This window comes from Ambystoma mexicanum, chromosome 10 (assembly GCF_040938575.1).
Source record: "Ambystoma mexicanum isolate Mex_15411 chromosome 10, UKY_AmexF1_1, whole genome shotgun sequence".
Lineage (NCBI taxonomy): Eukaryota > Metazoa > Chordata > Amphibia > Caudata > Ambystomatidae > Ambystoma > Ambystoma mexicanum.
This window is the reverse complement of record NC_090932.1, coordinates 323577109-323590297: the sequence shown is the minus strand read 5'-3', so window position 1 is coordinate 323590297 and position 13189 is coordinate 323577109. Positions and strand designations below refer to the sequence as shown.

Genomic DNA, 13189 nt, shown 5'->3' with positions numbered 1-13189 from the left:
TCCTGCCATGATTAATCATATCATGTCCAGATTTCCAACATCATGTGCTGGTTATGAACACCTTGCCTTTATTTCTAACAGTCCAAACTGATTTCCAACGGCTAAACTTGATTTAGAACAATTGGCTCTATTTTCCAGCAGCCCGGCCTGTTTTCCAACAGATCTCCAGGATGTACAGAAGCCCGGCGTGATTTCCAGCAGTTCGCCCTTATTTCCCGCAACTGACCATGATTTCCATTAGCCATGATTGCAGTGCATGGGCACGAACTTAATGGCCACTATTTTGATGCAGGTCTTTCTCAAGTGGGAATTTTCAACTTTGGCCAACCCGCAGTTGCGCTATGACATAATACGCCATGCGTCATCTTGACGTGCCATCTCCCAGACCTTGATTTGACCTGTCTTTCTAGCAGCTGGGCGCACCCTGATTTGTGACTTGTCAATCTACTTTGCAGCAGCTCCCCAGATTCACAGAAGCGCGGCCTAATGTCCAGCAGTTCCATCCACTCGAGTTCAAACGGCGGACACTGACTTCAGTCAGGTGCCATGCCGTGCGTTCAGACAGTGTTTGCTTAAAGCTGCACTTCAACATGATAGTAGCCAGCCTAAAACCATGGCTGGCAGGGGGTGGAGGAGAGTTTATCACTCTCAACGAAGGAAAGGAGGTGGGCAGCCAAAGGAAAGTCGACAGGTTCACCTCAGAAAAACACACGGGCTTGCACGCTTGGGAACGGCGTTTCCTTTCCAATTCCATTTGGCAATGCTAGCCACATATTACATAATTTCCCTTTCCTCTCGCCAAGAAACGGACCCCAGGAATCGTCCCTGCCCTGCCACAATTCACTACAGCCTTCTTCCGAAGGCAGACGCGTACAGAAAGCTCAGGGAACACAAAACGTCGCCACTTCGACACAGCCACGGGTGAGACGGTAAGACAGCCATGCGAGAACCGTGACAGGGAGAGGGAGGGTGCGAGGAAGGTGTTCTGGAGTAGCTTAATAAAAAATAATAAGTACCGGTGATCAAATATATTCTAACACGCCCATGACGCGTCAGGAGGGCCGCTCCCCGCCCACTGTTGCCACCACCCACGGCTGCTCCTCATGCGTCATCATATATGCAACTCCCACTGGCTTATTATGGTTGACCGATGTACTCGGTCGCTGCCCAGAAGCGAGATTTACAAATGCCAATCAACACACACATAGAACAACATACTCGCTGTGCCTTGTCATGAACACATGTTTAAGTGTGTCTTTAAACACAATCATCAGTAACACTTTGCTCGGATTCTATTGGTGTTTATTATGTGACTGGCAATTAAAATAATAACGTTGCAAATTAAGCACCACCTCAAAATGAACCTGTGTCTGAGACAATAAGTGTTGGGGCTCAGAAATAAGTGCCAAGGCTGTACAGCCCTGGCAACGACCCCCCCCCTCCCCACACACGCACATACACATTAAGCACTGAAAAGGAGTCCCTCTCACAAGCGCAGGCCAGCTTGTTACTTTCTGACAACTACAAATGTTCTCGAACTTGCCTTCGTTTGCCAGAGGACACTTGCCTTCGTTTTAAGTAAGGTGTGGATTTTGTTGCCTTTGTTCTCATCTTGGTGTCACAAAATGCTTTTTCTACTGCATGTGTTGAGTTGTCTTGCTCACAGAGGATGGACGCAGGCTATGGAGCAGAGCCGTCCACGTTTAGCTAATGGTTCTGCCGATCCTGGAGCCAGCGGCACCGGATCCCGGAAAGTGTGTCCTGGGGCCGTGCTCGTGCAGAGGGGCCTGTGAGCTGATAGCAGAGTCTGCCTGTGGTCAATTCCCGGAAGCACTACTTCCTGAGGGCATCAACCAATCAGCATCTACCTAGATGATGCTACCAGAATCCCAGGGATGCAGCATTGCCCTCACTAGAAGTGCTTATAAATGATAGGACAAATATGAAATCAAGAATATGACAGGCTGCCATGGCCAGCATGAGCCATACCATCTTTAAACAATTACAGGGAGAGCTCCAATATCTTAAGGTCGCCTTCTATTAAAGATTCTTCTGGGTTTTTCTTGAGAGAAAATCTAGCTTGGGGGAGCAGTGACTCAGGGGTAGCATAGATACAGTAGACGATTAAAAGGGGGACAGTCCTTACAACATACCATGTATTATGGTAACAGGAAACAGATGTACAGTTAATGGGGAACTTGTGACTGTGTTGAATCGGGGTGTAGGGGCGAACAGGGGCATGGGGTGTAAAGGGTGGTTGTAGGGATGCATCCTGGGTTTCGGTGGATGGTGGGGGGTGTATCTTACAAGGGCTTCTTAAGAGGAGGGTGTGGATTTCGTTCTCACTTGTGATACACAGTGAATTCCAAGCTCCTCAGCACTGCCACTGCCCCCTTGGCTCCTTGTTATTCTGTTTTAACAATTTCAATTGTCAGTCACTTTAGAAATATTTGAACGAAGGTTCTGGCAGATTTAGTAAAGCGATATCTGGGAGCCATACATTCAAAAAATTCACTATTCGGTGGAATTAGATGATGTTTAAGTTCACTAACTTGGCCTTGCAGTATAAAACCAATGTATCCAAGTGTAAAGTTAATTTTTATAATTTCAACAAATCAGGACTTTACCACTAAAACCGAAAAGCAGAAACCCCATCTGCTTGTTGCACCTTCTGTACTCCGTCGGCCCACATTGGAAATGCCACCATGTTTACACAAGCTGGCCTGAGCCAACTGGTTTATGCACTGCAAAAATGTCTACCAACATAGCCTGATGTACTATGAATAAGGTGCTATGCATTAAGATCCCATACTGTTCCGAATCCTGTAAGAAGCAAGGACACCACATGATTTATAAAGCATCGAATCCCTTACTGTATAGAAGGCAGAAAACAAATCCCTACAGCGTGTCGTGGGGGATTCCATCATCGTGTTTACATGTGAAGCAATATCCCCATGGCATAAAATGGCAGATATATTTTGCCAGTACGGAACGTGGAGTACACGAAATTGCGTGCCCAATGGGAATTATGAGAAAGGCAGATGCTGCCCTCCTTTTCAAGGGCTAAAGGAGGTGCCAGCTTTCCAAACTTTACAGAGGCCAAGGGTACATGTTCAAGTGCTTGCAGACTAGTGCATGTAGAACAAGTCACCCACTCTGCAGCCATTTTGAGGCTAGTTACTTCCTGGTGCACAACCGCTGACACATAAGTTCACTTGAGTGAAAAGTGGTTTGTTCCAGGGATGTCAATTGGGGTCACCCGGAGTGGCATATGCTACTGCAGACTTTCTCTGTGCTACCCCTGACACTCCCTTTGTGGCCCTTGGAGCAGAGGACCCCGGGGGAAGGACCAGGGACGTAAAGGAAATATCTCTCAGGGGGACAGGTTTATTTTCTGTGCTGCCGATGCCTTGACCCAGCCCTAGCTTCTGAGGCGCCTCTTATTTGGTGTTGGGTAAGAAGGATTGGATAAAAGGTGGGACTCCCCCCCCCCCTCTGGACAGAGCATAGTGGGCAAAAGACCTCAAAGTAAATCCACCATACCCACCTGTATGAGGAAACCCTGTGGTGGGGCAAATCTCCACAGAACTGGTTCCCCTGTGTGCACGTGTGTAGAGTAGGGCACAGCCATACACAGGAGTGGGTGTGCAAGAATAGAGCCCCTTTTCCTTGGTCCAGTTGCAAGTGCAACCACCATCTCCTGTATTCTGCTCTGTGCTGGAAGCATCAGTGATGCTCTGGGCCCCCCAAAGCCACCTGCACCAGAGATGGAGAAAGATATCTGGCATAATATGGGATGGGGGCAATACTGCTCTTGTCCCCCAACTAGCACAGCAGCACTCGCCACAGGCCCATGCAACCTCACTTTCCCCGTCTCCCACCACCCATTCTCCATTGCCTTACAAGGGCAGAAGTGATCTAAAATAAGTCGGAACTGAGGCTAGAATGTGGGAGGAATTGACACATGAGGCTGCATTTGGTATGCAATTACAGCATTTGGCATGTTAGTCTGCGCCTTGCATAGGATGACTATACTATGTTTTACCTCAACAAATGTTAGAACCTGGCCATACAAGACAGTACTTTATACGGATGGCAGTATCTGGGCATGTGAGATTGTACATTGCATATGATGATTATACCTAAAATATTAGGATTAATCTGGTATAAAATGGCAGACTAGTCCCCATTTAGCACCTGGGGATGTCAGCCTGTGCCTGGTATACAATGCTATCAACCGATCCTTTTCTCAAGGTATAGTCCCAAATTCACTCAAGAAGGTCTTGATCACGCCACTATTGAAAAATCCTTCCTTGGATCCCTCTATCTTGAATAACGTCTGCCCTATTGCTTTGGAAGGCAAAGATCATGGAGAAAAGGATCACCCTACAACTTCAACACTAAATAGGAAAGAATGAAATTCTGGACCTATTTCAATCAGGCTTTCGCCCCCACCCACGGCACTGAGACCACTCTGCTTGCCGTATGGGATGATGTTTTGGCCATGACAGATGATGTCCAGATGCCACTGTTGCTCATATTGGATCTCAGTGCAGCATTCCACACTGTAAATCATGACATCTTACTCTCTTGGCTCCAAGACCTAACAAGAGTGGCAGATGTCACTCTTGATTGATTCAAGAGCTTTTGTTCCGACCAAGAACAAATGGTCAATATTGGCCCTTATATTTATCTGAAAGTCACAGGGGACTCCACACTCTGGGTCAGGGTATTAGTATACTACTAATCTCAGAAAAAGGATCCAGAGTATACAATTTTGAAAAAAAGGAATCAAGGAATTTTATTAGACCTGATCCATTATTTAAATATCAGAATTTTAATCATGCTTTAATCATAGCACTCATAACAATTTTACATCGCAGGAAAGAATTTAAGAACACATAATTTTACATACAATTCATATCATTCATACACATGCGTCCATTAGCCATTCATACATACACAACAATGACAAATATAAGCTAAAACTTTATCCTAAAAAAGTCATAACAATCGATTACTTATTGTCTTCATTAAAAAGAAAAGAAATATATAATCAATATATAAGAGACCACAACAAATTGCCCAGGTGGTCATGGGTTGGGATGGTCACGTCGGTGTCCAAAATCAACCTCATCTCTGGTACCTCAATATTGGCCCTTAAACATTGTCACCACTACTGTTTGATCTGTATGTGCAACCTCTGATGAAGATCTTAGAGGTTTCAGCTGCAATAGCATTCAGATGCAGATGATAGAACACATTTTTGTTAAGGTTTCTGGGACCGTTGGTAAATCTTTCCCACCCTGGTGGAAGCTCTAGCCAAGGTTCATCAGTGGTTGATCGGTAATGAACTACAACTTAACCCGAGTAAAACAGAGGTTTTACTCCTTGGCCCTAATGCACTGTTAAATAAGCCTCATTGTACATTCAAACTGCCTCAGCTTTTCAGGTTTCCTACCTCTTAGACAGAAAAGGTGAGAAATCTGGGGTTATATGGGATCGAGATTTGTCCTTCTCTTCTCAGATCAATAAAGTCTCCAGAGCTGAATACTTTCATTTTCAATTGCGGAAAAGAGTCCTGGCCTTCATTCCCAAAAAACAATTGGCGCACGGTTACTGGACTCCTCATTAATTCCTATATCGATTATGGAATTGCCTTATATGCGGGCTTAACAACATAATATCGAATATTAAAGCTGCTGAAAAATTCAGAATGTGGACGTACGCCTCATCTTCCAGTTACCTAAAATTACATCCATCACTCCCTTTCGGCGAGAACTTCATTGGCTCCCAGTCCAGAACAGGATATAATTTAAAATCCTCTCTTGGGTCTTTAAGTGCAGGCTTGATACGCCCCCCATCACTTGCCAGCGCTACTGGAATGGTACCAGCCTGACAGGTTTTTAAGATCAAAGCACAGCAACATTTTGGTAATTCCCTGCCCACGTTATTGATCAAGTGGTGACAGTCATTTTTCTATAATTTGCCCCACATTGTGGAACAATCTCCCGGACGAGCTACGTAAGGTGGACACCTTAACATCATTTAGAAAAAAATCCTAAAACCTTTCTTTTCTGTTGATCATTCTAAGGTTACTTATGTAGTCAGGTACATGCATCTAAAATCTCCTCCGAGATACAGGAGCACCTGTCTGGTTCTTCAGGATTAGCGCATGATCAATGTAATACAATGCAATACAAGGACCATAGCTAGCATGTGAAGCTACAGATGGCACGCAATTGCAGTTTTTGGGCATGTGAGGCTTTGCCATGCAAATACTGACCATACATGGCTCATGAGGCAAGACATTACATAAGATTCAACTTGAGCATATCAAAGTGCTTATGTATATATATATGTTCATTGAAAAAACCTAGTTAAAGAGATGTTAATATGAACATTGAATGCAACAAAACCCTTGAAATTCGGCAGACAATTCAGGTAGAGCCACCTTAACTACTCACGCCCCGTTGTGCAGTATATGACCACAATGATGACATCAGAGACTAAATCACAGATGACATCACTGGTGGCTTCACTAGTGACATCACTAATTACATCATACATGACATCACTGATTGCATCACTGATGACATCAGACATAACATCATATATGACTTGACTGATAAAAGCAATGATTACATTAATTCATTTTTCAACTTTTAGGGCTATTTTCATTTGCATTATATATATATATATATATATATATATATATATATATATATATATATATATATATCATCTGGGCACTGATGAACATCAGGCAGGGTGAGTAGCACTCTTCACATCAAAGTAGCGAAGTCCGGACAGCAAAGTTTTGGTAAAAATAACCGTTTTTATTGGTGCTTTGCAGAATGGCACAAAAGTTAATAGGCCATCAAATTATGGCACTCCCAAAGTGCATAATGTAAATGCGCGTTAGGAACGTTAACGCGTTTCGCGGCTTGCCTCGCCGCTTGATCACAACCAAATATATATACATATTTTCAAAGTACATTTTATTCTGCTGTATTTTCTTTAAATTTAGTGTGTGTGTACAGCAGAACATAGTATATAATATGTAGATTAATTTCCTTTGGCAGGCTATCTGTCAGAGTGGAATAGAAAGTCATAATTTAGAAAAGAAACAAGTGAAAGTGATATAAATCCAATTACATGTCTGAAAGTAAATCTTCAATATCTAAGCTTAATTTCTTTTGTAATTAATAATTTTCTTAGAACACCCATACATAGAATTCGTACAATATATCACGATACATAATTGCATGTACTTTGTTTTATATGTGTTTTTTAACACTTCTCATTTAGAAAACAGTATGTTTTTATATACAATATTTTTATAATAAGCACAATACAAAATTTAAATCTGTACATTTAACATTTTCCTAACAATCAGGATACATCAGGTTTCTATTTCTATTTGTTCCTATTATCATTTTTTACTACTGTATATGCATATTATATTATCTTACAAATATCTAAAGTACATTTGCCACAATCAGGTACATTATATGAAATTGACTATTTTAATTGCTTGACAATTAAATGACAGAGGTATTTCTAAAATACTACATGTTTTATTGCTATGTATATTTCACATTATATCTGATCACCTTAACTCTCTCTTAACTAAAGTTCTTTCACTGAATTTCAAGGATTTTGTTATACTATAGTTTCTTTGGTGCCCACTAGCCATGGCCTTTGGCTGTGAGCTCTGTACATGTGCACCAATAGGTTTATTTGGGGCCCACTAGCCATGGCTTTCGGCTGTGGCCGCTGCACATGTTGCACCAACAGCTTCCTTTGGCATCCACTTGTCATTGCCTTCGCCGATGACCAGTGGCCATGGTCATTCGCATTGGCCACTGTACATGCTACACCAATAGTTTTCTTTGGGGCCCACTAGCTATGGTCTTCACTCACGACCATGGCCTTTGGCCATGGCGACTGCACATGTTGCACCAATAGGTTTCTTTGGGGCCCAAAAGCCATTGCCTTCGGCCGTGGCCACTGTACACGTGGCTCCAATAGGTTTCTTTGGTGTCCACTAGCCATGGCAAGTGCCGACAGCCTTCAGCCTTGGCAACTGTACATTATTCTTTGGGGACAACTAGCAATGGCCTTTGGCCTTGGCCACTGTCGATGTTGTACCAATAATATTCTTTGGGACCCACTAGCCATGGCCTTCAGCTATGACCAGTGGCCACAACCTTCAGCCTTGGCCACTGTCCATGTTGCACCAATAGCAAAATTTTTCCTCGGCCAAGTAGCATTTTGAGTTCTTTCATTTTTCAAAACCTCTTTGCTGCAAAGCACCAATGGCGATATATGTAAAGTTTTTAAGGAGCAGGCGCACCCCCATGTCTATTTTAAAAACTACTGAATGGATTTACCCCAAACCAGTCAAGTAAATTAAGTCAACACTTTGTGCCCAAATTGTTTCTTATTTGGTCCAAATCTGCCAAGCGGTTTACACGCTACGGCTGTTCAAATACTACACTATTCTCTATGGGAAAAAGAATACATTTCTATTTTTTACTTATTGTTCACAAACGTTCCAGTTTGGGGGTGGGGGGAGGGCGGGTGAGGAGACCATGAAAAACATTTTGTTTAGAACATTTCAGCCAAATCCATCCAACAAATCAAAAGTTACTGGCCTCTCAGCAGCTTCTCTGCTGCACAGCAACAATGCTGAAATAAAGGTTTAAAGGAGCAGGGACACCCCTTGTCTGTTCAATATTTAAAAAACGACAAGATGCATTAACCACAAACCAGTCCAGGAAATTAAGTCAACAGGTTGTTTCTTATTTGGTCCAAATCTGCCCAGCAATTATTACGCTACTGCTGTTCAAAAACGGCACCTTTTCTCTATGGAAAAATGAATGGGAGTAAGCGGAAAACAAAAAGCGTTTTTTGTTTTCTTAACTCACTCATTGTGAATACGCTGCGCAACAGGGGGCGCAAAGTTAAGGTGTACTTGCCTGAAATGCAAGTGCTGCATTTCAGGTGTTTTGTAGCTTTAATCTGATCACCTTAACTCTCTCCTAACTAAGGTTCTTTCCCTGAATATTTATATATATATTGAACCTACCGATAAAAGCCTCTCAGCTTTCTTTATAAACTGGTGCTGTGAGATAAGTAGAGGTGTCCCTTATAAATTGTATAATTACCAGTTCCTTGCGGGCAGCTCAAGATGTCCTCACCAGTCCACAAGGGAAATTAACCATGACACTCAGCTGATCTTAAAACAATTGCTAGGTTTATTGGATTCTCTCCATAACTGAATCACAAAATCATGGCAAAGAAACAAAACTTAAGAGAAAAAACTGCTGCACGTTCCACTCCTGCTGGGGCTTCGCCAGTCTGCAATTACATTGTGGTTAGCAAGCATTCAATTTCTAACCTCGTGATGTCAAAAGTGTATTTTAGATTATATCAAACAGAAAACGGACTGGCACACTATACTGGCAGCTGACACAAACATGAGTGCCACTTTAAACTGGTGTTCAGGATACACACTACCTATTCATATGATGCAAACTGGAAGAGAGACTACCAGGACCCCCCCTTGTTAATTTGCATAGTTTTAGTAGCTTTGGGTCTCACCTTATGTTACTAGGGGAATCCAGATGTGGACCCCTTGCTCACTATTCTTAGAGAGGCACAGCTCCAGCCTACTGATGAGTTCCAACCCGACCAAAACACGTGTCTGGGGTTGCTGTTGGTACTCTTGTTCAGAGGAGAATTGTCTAGCATTTCGGTGCTGGACTGCCCCAGGGCAGGACAAAGACTGATATGTTTTGGATATTTCTCCTCTGTGAAAGATAGTGAGCTAAATAATCTAGGTAAGTCTTTCGTAACCAGGACTAATGTCTGGCAGAGAGACTACCAGAACCCCCCCCCCTTGTTAATTTGCTCTGCTCATTTCCTCCCAACATTATATTGACAATCCCTTGTGGAGGCTTTTCATGAAAGTTAAATGCACATGTGTTGTCATCAGTGATGTCATCAATGACATTTGTGATGTCATCTTTGATGTCATGGGTGTTAGTCTTAGCAGTGCACAGTGGCGGTGCGAGTTATGGTTGCTTAGCTTACCATAACTGGTGAATTTCTGGGGGTTTTCGGTGCAAAGTAACTGTAACGTTCCTGTAACAAACGTTTTTGCGGTGAAGTTGCTAGGTTGTTCTTAGGGCAACTGAAGCATAACGTCCCTTCACCAACATGTAAGCACTGAAGTTGATAGGATTTTAGGAGGCCACTGTACCCAGGCACTTCCTTTAGCATAGTTTTTTCAGTATAAGGGATAGGTTTGTAGTAGTGCAACTAAACCATAACTTCCCTTTAACAATGTTTTTTGTTAGTGAATTTCATAGGTTTTCAGTAGGGCACTGTAACCGGAATGTTGCTTTAGCATAGTGTTTTCTGTAAACATGATAGCTGTTTGGTACTGCAACGGAACCATAACATCCAGTTAACAACGGTTTGTCACTGATTCCTTGGCTGCCCTCATAATGAACGTATGGAAAGGCCAAATTCTCTGGTGTAGGTATCCATTTGTGCTACCCCTTCCTTTTCCTAATAGTGTTGGTGTATTTTAGCAAGTACAGATGTACATGGTAAGTATTGGTGAGTGTTTGAGTGGTTTCTCTTTTTGCTTTAACATTGCATGGTGAATCTGTGCCGCACAGTACTGGCCGAGATGACTGCAGGCGAGCGATATGGACGTTTCCTAAGGAGACTGCACCTGGTCGGCATATGTGCAAGCACACTGCAATTATCCGTAGGACTCCATTAGTGGCGGCATGACCGCATCTTCTAATGCACTTATAAATAGTTGTGGGAGAGCACGTGTATCCATTGCACAGCTATACCCATGCGTAGGGCATCCTCTGTGTGCTGGTAACACTGCCCCTGTCACCAGCCCTGCGGATTCATACGGTAAGCTACCACATTTCAAGTACACCTGCCAACTTAGTGGGTGGCTGTGCAAATCCACCAATGTATGGCTGCAGCACGCCTGGCTGTATGAGGCCCACTGGTGGAGAAGGAACAGCCACCTGCAGTGTAACGTGGGTGTGTTAAATGTCACATTAATTTGATTGATGTGCTGCTTGCCTTTCCATGACCCATGAAACAGACACACCGTTTCTGCACAGAGCACTGTGACGGAAAGTGTCAAGAGGTTGCCTGCGGGTCGTACAGTTGAAGAAAACATGTAAATGCAGGTGGGACAGTTTGTAGTGAGTCTGCAAAATGTCAAAGATGGTGCTGCCTGGTCACACAAATACTAGTCCATGTAAAGGCAAGTAAGCAAACAGCAGAATGTTCATAGCGCAAACAATGTCAGTGGTGGTTAGAAAAGTACTGTAGCCGCATGGGTCGCGCTGAATAATTGTCTTCCTGCTCCACATAATGAAGCTGTGTTTCGCGTTGTTGTAAACATTCTTGTGTTCCAGAATGTATGCATCTCCGTGAATGCTACTCTTAGGGCGAATGGCGTAGCATGAAGTGTTTGTACTGCATGTGATGACAACTGAAATGGAAGCACAAGGGACCAGTAGGCAGTCTACCACCCTTCCAATAATGTAGTACGGTAATTTCATGTACAGCATTTTCCACATCTGCTGCGGCCAACAACAGGGGCACTCCTGTAGGGCAGCGGAGTTCTAAACCATCCTTGCAGACCAAATGCCACGCTACAGACCCTTACCCGGCAAAGGGCATTGTATTGTGCATGTACTGCAATGCGCTACTCTACAGAGGGTAGGTACTTGGAAGTGCGCGGGAAGTGTCCGTCCAGGAGCATGACAATGTCTGGCGCCTATGTAGGTGAGGGCCACCCAATAATTCCGTCTCTCAGCACATCCCCTATGGTATCCATGCAGGTGCTGCCCCTTCCATACCGGGCCTTTCCTGACGTTCCTTCTGTGACATATGTAAGAAGACCAAAATAAATGGAAATTAACTGGGAAAGGAAAAAAGGGAAATAAAGAAAGCTCCTTTCAGGGATGAAAATTGTAACTGCCAATAAACGGATGCAGGGCGGGATGCGTGGCACTGTGCAAAACACTACAGTTGAATTGGGTGGAAAGGGGTTCGCTGTAGAAAGAGGTTTCTTTACGTGTTGCAGAGCATTTTGAAGAGTTTCAGTGCGCAACACTTACTACGAAAATTCTTCCACTACTTTCAAGAAGGGCACGAAGGCAATTTGGATGGGTTGTGCAGAAATCGGGATGGCAGGAATAGCAAGATGAACGTTATTGCGGGGGAAAACTGTTTGTGCTGTGAAACGTTATATTCCTATTTGCGAAGTGCGCCATTGGCACATGTCGTAGAAAGGCACAAAATAGACTTCTTTGCAATCTACTGCGCTTTCTCCATTTGCGGACCAAATGAAAAATAACACAGCCACATCGGTGTCTGTGTAATGCGATAGAAAGTTATGCAGGAAATCGGAAACATACGCACAACCTGGGCAAGTGCATCCTTCATCGCAAACGGCACTGCAACTTGTGAAACATGCTGTGCAATTTTCCCTCCACAATGAACAACAATAATGTCGGCATGATTGCGCATCACCAAAGTGTCACACAGACAAACCAAAATTAGTCACTTCATTGTAGGTACTGCATAGCACTACACATCCACACGATAGAATCCAAAATGAGCAGCCACTGCACAGTGTTTTCCATTCACTTTCAATCAATGTATCTCAAACTCCCTCAAAAGCTGCACACTGTGGCTTGTGAAACACACAGCCATAACCGCACGCTCTGAATTTCTGTTGACAAATACACTGTGTACGACAGTCGGTGCGTACACACAACACCCAGAAACCTTATTAACCAGTCCAGTAGCCTCCACAGGGCCATTTCTATGGCCGTCATCTGCAAAAGGGGCATATCTAACATGTGCCACCCTGCAACTATCGCAATGTCTGCAGATTTTTCGTGCTGTGCGCGTGCAGGAGTGGGGGAATAACTTTCAACCAGGGTAGGGGACATCGTTAGTTGTGGCTGCTCTGAAAAGAGCCTTTTTTGTTTTTTTTAAAGGTCCTTCCATAGAAAACCCTTTTTTAGCATTTTTTAAAAGTATTTTTGTGTTTTGTACATCAGCTCACATTCTTACAATAGGGTCTTCAGTGCAGCCTGTAGATTCTGGAACAAAATGTAATTGCCACTGG

General features: G+C 43.5%; 1 protein-coding gene across 1 annotated transcript in view; it reads left to right on the top strand.

The window, feature by feature from the left end:
- The first annotated feature begins 910 nt into the window (after positions 1–910).
- The window catches only part of TACC1 (transforming acidic coiled-coil containing protein 1), an 868514-nt gene continuing 856235 nt past the window's right edge, over positions 911–13189 (top strand). Inside the window, exon 1 of the mRNA XM_069617927.1 lies at positions 911–929. The gene's annotated coding sequence lies outside the window, so the exon portion shown is untranslated. The remainder of the gene's footprint in view (positions 930–13189) is intronic.